General features: G+C 48.4%; 1 protein-coding gene across 1 annotated transcript in view; it reads left to right on the top strand.

Annotated features, from left to right (window-relative positions):
- thrab (thyroid hormone receptor alpha b) overlaps positions 1-3576 on the top strand; it is an 18635-nt gene extending 15059 nt beyond the window's left edge. Inside the window, 1 exon segment of the mRNA XM_076999910.1 lies at positions 1-3576. This exon segment is cut by the window's left edge and continues 852 nt beyond it. The gene's annotated coding sequence lies outside the window, so the exon portion shown is untranslated.
- Positions 3577-6246: the final 2670 nt, after the last annotated feature.

Genomic DNA, 6246 nt, shown 5'->3' with positions numbered 1-6246 from the left:
CAAGAGTCACACTCTCCTTATTGGCACCATGCTAGCGGCCCTGTGCTAGTGCCCCGTGCTAGTGGCGCTGTGCTAGCACTGAGTGCTAATGGCCCTATGCTAGCTAGGCATGCTAATGGCCCTGTGCTAATGGACCTGTTCTAGCACTGAGTGCTAATGGCCCTATGCTAGCTAGGCATGCTAATGGCCCTGTGCTAATGGGCCTGTTCTAGCACTGAGTGCTAATGGCCCTATGCTAGCAGCCCTGTGCTAGGACCCTGTGCTAGCGTCCTATGTTAGTGGCCTAAGCTAACAGCCTGTGCTAGCTCCACCACGTGCTACTCCGGGTGGCTTGTGATCCACCCTACAGAGGAGTGACTTGAACAGACCTCATTACACTCAAATCTCAATTTATAGTGAGTCTGTGTGCAGAATGGGAGGATATTTCTGAACCAAATCAGGTGCTATATTTAAATAAAGCTCGAAAGGATTTGGAATATTTAAGGAATATTCCCCATCCCACACACACATAGTCGTCCCCTATATGTTGACCATTTTAAAGAGTGCTCAGTGCATATTCAGGGGCGCACACACACACACACACACACACACACACACACACACACACACACACACACACACACACACACACACACACACACAGTGCAACCTTGGTCTCTTAGTATGTGGTTCTGCCTTGTCATTGCCTAGATTTTCTGTGCCAGTACACAGGCCTGTTCGGAATGATAATTGAGCCCTTCGCTCCCCCGGGAAAGACACACTGCATTGGGAAGAGGGAGGGGGAGAATGGGGGAGAATGAACGAAGCTGGCTCGCATATTCAGATCCCCAGAGACCATCGGTAATTTGTCAGATTGTGCCATCATTCTCTTTGTATTCAGACCAGCTGAGCAGCACTGTTTAGTATTACCATCCTCCGTGATCCAGAAGACACACACACACTTAAAACACACACCTCTGAAAACCCAAATGCCTCATTACTGTGTGCACTGCAGTGATGTTGCCCTGAAAACTTTTACAGGACATTGTGAGCTCAGTCTAGTCCCTGTGTATTCTGCTCAATTGCCACTACTGCCCTGGTGTGCAACATGAACACACACACACACACACACACACACACACACACACACACCCTCTGATGGGCTTAGGCAGAGCAGCCTGGTGGACTGGTTCTTTTTTGTTATTGTTGTATGTTGTATTTTTTACCTCAGTGTGGGCACACCTCTGGCTGTGGCTCTGAGACTGCCTCTGTGCTGCCAGGCTCTACCTCACCTCTAGACACAGAGCAGCTACCACACAGCCTCCTGCCACACACACACACACACACACTCTACACTATACTTAAACACACCCATATTCTCACACATTGATGTATTAATTAGCAGGAACACAAAGAAGAAGAAACAGACATTTAGGATAACCTAAACATGGATATCCTCCTCAGCTCTGTTTCCCCTCGGTCATCTGCTCACTCCCTTTGGAATACCACTGTAGACAGGAGGGCCTACCATACCCCCACCCACCCCCACCCCAAGTCCTCCTTTACCCTCTGCCCCCCACCCTCCCCCTTCTGGGCTGAGAGGACTATTCTGTGGTGACTCCTCCCCCCCCCCAAATCTTTTCATGTGGGACCAACTGTCACTTTGAAATTTGGAAGCCCATTCCATTCCGTTAAAACGGAAGCTGGTTCGGTGGGAATGGACAGCTAATGAAAGCGTGAACGCTGTTGGCTCTGAGAACTAGCAGCAAAAAATAAATGAATAAGTAAATAAAGGACTGTAGTTCTTGGTGGGAGAGGAAGATGTCACAGTGGCCAGGCCAAAGCTGACTCGGGCTAGATTTCTTTAAGAAAGAAAAAACAAAAACAAAGCAAAAAAAAAAAAAAAAGGAAAAAGAAGACGATGTGTGTATGGTCTTTGGAATATGGATCAGTGGTTTGTGAAAATGAGATGGATGAATGAGAGAGGGGAAGACGAGACTCATTTGGGGTGCAGAAGTGAGACAGAGGAGTGTGGGGACACGTCTTGGCGTCCACCCCACTGTCCTCTCTAAGAATCAGACCCACCCCAAGGGGCAGGAGAGGCTCCACCCAGCCTGTCTTTTTTGCACTTCAGAAGTGATGGTTCCTTCTTTGGCACCTGGTCCCACAGCGAAAACAGACCTTTGTTTGGTACACCATTACTCCGAGGACACACCCTCCAGTTCTCTGTCAGACAGAGGCCTCACCTTCGCACAGTCATCAGCACACCCTCGGAGTCAGTATTAAAGCAATGTCACATTCCTTCCTCACCAACCAATAGCAACACACACACACACACACACACACACACATCCCCCTCCCCCCATGTTCCCCTCTGGGAGTCTGCAGTGGCTGGAGATGACGAGCAGACAGAATTGGCTGGGCCCTTGTGAGACAAGGCTGAGGCCATGGTGATGTGAGCACAGCAACACCGTGTGAATGTCTGCTGATAGCAGTGGAACTGAAGGAGGGCAGGAGGGCGGTAGCACTGACACCCCACGGGCACACCTGGACCCCCCCTGGGGCACCTCAACACCCCACGGGCACACCCGGATCTCCCCTTGGGGCACCTCGACACCCCATGGGCACACCTGGACCCCCCCCCCCCCGGGGCACCTCAACACCCCACGGGCACACCCGGATCCCCCTTGGGGCACTTAGACACCCCACGGGCACACCCGGATCCCCCTTGGGGCACCTCAACACCCCACGGGCACACCCGGAGCTTCGAAAGCCAAAGGTGTCATTTCAAAGTCGGTGGATGGTGAAGGAACTAGAGAACATGCCCTCTTTCCTATTCTGAATGGATGATCGTCCATGTTGTCCTGCCCCTTTCAGTGGAGACACACCCACAAGCCCCGCCTCAGGAGCGGAGAGAAACCAAAGTGCACACGGAGAACGTCATCAGTAGGGAGACTGCGTTTCACAGGTGTACGTGTGGAATTCGAGCTTGCAGTGTGACGTCCCAGGTCACCACGGTCACGGCGGAGCTGGGCGAGGTGTTTTAGTGTTGATCCGGTGTGTACGTAACAGCAGGGGTTTCTATGCTGCTGTTCTTCCTGAGTCTAACTTTGAGAGAGGCAAACTAAAATATATAATGAAAATTATAAACTCAGCAAACAAAACATAACAAATGACTTTAAGGACTCCAGAACAAAGAGCTTTTCTGTTTCGTTTTGACTTTTTTTAATCCCAATGTGTTTGTTCGTTTTTGACGCTTAACCGCTCTATGTAAGAGAGAAAAGAACAGCTGTAGTCACTTTCGGACCATGCGTGCAGTGTATCCTAGACAGACATTCACCTTTTTCACGTCACAAATAGTTTGTATCCGTCTGCCAACTGCTCTGTTTGTCTGTATATCTGTCCTCTGTCCGTCCTTTTTTCCTGAGGAATTTACAACAAAACAGGTATATTTTCCTTTTTCTTTATATTGTTTTTGTTTCCATTTTTAATGAAAGAAGACTCTGAAAAAAACAAACAGGAAAAATAATGCAGCAGAGACTGAAAAGACAAAAAAAAAAAAACAACAAAAAAAAAATACACAATCTACCAGTCGACTCATACCTCACACAACACAAAACTCAAGCGATCTTGGGGGAGCACTTATCTGCCAGGCACGTGACGTGTAGAATGTGTCGCGTTCAGAGTTATGGTGAAAGTGCTTGGCGCGGAAGCGTTTGTAGCCATCACGGACACACAGCTCCTTTTCCCCCAGGCTTGAGGGCCTGACAAACATCTGGAGGTTAGGCTAGTCCAACCATCTCTCCTCCGTCCGCAGAGGAGGGCAGGGCCACAGTGAGCAGAGGGTCCTAGCTGGAGGGGGGTGTTGGCGGGCTGGACAGGGGTGCCGGTGGGCCTGGAGTGGTGCTGGGTGTCCGTGATGGTGGAGAGTGCTTCACGGTATTGAATGTAGCTGACAGGACCGGGCCTGTGCCGGGCCCGGCAACCAGAACCTCACTTCAGGTCACCAGCAGAGTGGACATTGCTGTCAAAATGACGTTACACAACAACAAACTGAGAATCTATTGCCCATCTGCGAGGTGCAGTACTTATTCAATTTTTGTGTTGTTTTTTGTACTTTTTTTTTTTTTTCTTTCATTAAGAGTTTTTATTTTGGCCATAACCAAGGATGTAAATACAAAAAAATGGTTATTGGAAGATGAATTCAATACATGTTAACCATATGCAACACACACATATTGGATACTCATAAGCCAGAAAGCAAAGGAATCTGGCTCCTCCCACCACCTTGTAAAGTAAACTGTAAACGTAGCTGTAGAACTGCTTCATCCATCTGTGTGTGCTTATGTGCACTTGCGAACACGCATGTTGATCCTTTTATGATAAAGTGCCCCTTGAAGTTGACGGCCCAACCCTGTGCCTCCTGTTCACCAGACCAAAGCCAAGCCTCAGCCCTCCGCCTCTCAGACGGAGCATTGACATTGACTCCTCCACCTCGGTGCGTTCATCATTCAGAGGGGATATAGAGGGTTAAAGGTTGGTGTTAAAGGTTAAATGTTAGCGTCTCTGTGGAGTCAGAGCAGCTTTTTAATGACGGTTCCAAAACGAGGCATGTTGACCACGATAGTCTTCAGCTTTCCATGCAACTGCCAATCAGATTGGAGCAGACGAACCAAACCACAGACCCATCTATGATCTTGACGGAGTCTTCTAGAATCTGTGGTTCATGTGTTCAAACACACACACACACACACACTCCTGCGCACTCACAGCGGTGTCCCAGGAGGTAGTGTAAGGTTTGGAGTGTTTTGTTTGGCTTTGGTGTGGGTGCTCTTTCTGTTTCTCCTCTTTTTGCCAAATGTAGAGTCTTGTCTTTTTTTTTTTTCTTCCTAAATGAAAAAATGCTTTGTAGCAAGACTGTCTATGCAATGTCGTCCCACTCCGGTTCCATCACATGCAGGCTGATTACGTGAGCCCAGGGCCCCATTTCACTCACGCGAGCCACCATGCCCACACCCTGAGGGGCCCTAGGCCAGGAAGACCAGCCTGGGCCAGGGTCTCACCAAAGCGTCAGTCATGTCACCCACTGTGGAGAGACTTCTAAGAAGGCAGTGTGCGCATGTATCTGTGCGCAAGTGTGCGTGAGTGAGTGAGTGTGTGTGCGTGTGTGCGTGTGTGTGTGTGTGTGTGTGTGTGTGTGTGCGCGTGTGTGTGTGTCAGCTCTCATGGCTCTGTGGATCGGTATTGCCTAAAGGTGAAAATGCCCTCCAGTGATTTAGCTGATCTGCAAAACTGGAGAAAAAATCGGACACTCAAGATTTTAAAAAATATATTATTATTTAAGAAATGTGTCACTCTTTGTAAAAGATGGACACGTCGCAGGTTTACGTTTGTGGAGGACAGCTGCAACCATTAATGATACTCAGCTGAGCTTGTGGCGAAATTGTGCTACAATGTTTCATGCTGGTGCCGGACCTGTGCCCGTGAGCTGAAGGGTTTCTGGGCAACCGAAGGCTTGCGGGACAGAAAACACCCAAAAAACAAACAGGAAACTGTGTTCCAGCTGCACTCTACGGTGCCTGTCAGCATTCAGAGTGGGAGACAGAATTAGCTGTTGCACCAAAATCAATGGCGCCCCAAATTCAGTCCTTTTCTAATCTACGACAGAGCCATTGAGGAATCCCTGAACTAAAAAAATCAGCAAGTGCAATACACTTAAATCAGCACCCTGGTCACATGACCCTAAATAGGATAATGAAATCTGAGTTTGGGTGTAGAGTTTGTATGAATCAGATTGAATTGGTTTGAATGCATTTCGATGCCCGAGCACATGCCTGTGAAACAGCCATCCATGAGAGTGAGGGGGGGCAGGATGGTGCCCCCCCTACACCTGTTATCAGTGAGACTGGAAAAGAAACTATTGAAGGATTCTCTCAGGTATAAAACAAAACTATAACAAGCATTTTTTTTAATAAACAATGGAAATCTTGAGCCTGTGCCACCTTGCTAGCTCATCATTCTTTGCCCTCCGAGTGCAGATTGTGCTTTGTGTTTGTGTAAAATGTCTCTTTCCTTAGTCCATCACCTTCTCTTTCTCTCTCTCTATCTCTCTCTCTCTCTCTCTCTCTCTCTCTCTGTCCCTCCTCCCTTCACACCCTCCCCTCCCCAGATGGGTCTGGTTCATGGAAATGTCATCTTGTGTTATGTGAAGACAGCTAGAATCTGCTGTATAACTAAACCGCAGCCCCACAGACCGAGAGATCATAA

This window comes from Brachyhypopomus gauderio, chromosome 3 (assembly GCF_052324685.1).
Source record: "Brachyhypopomus gauderio isolate BG-103 chromosome 3, BGAUD_0.2, whole genome shotgun sequence".
NCBI lineage: Eukaryota > Metazoa > Chordata > Actinopteri > Gymnotiformes > Hypopomidae > Brachyhypopomus > Brachyhypopomus gauderio.
This window is presented reverse-complemented; position numbering and strand designations above follow the sequence as displayed.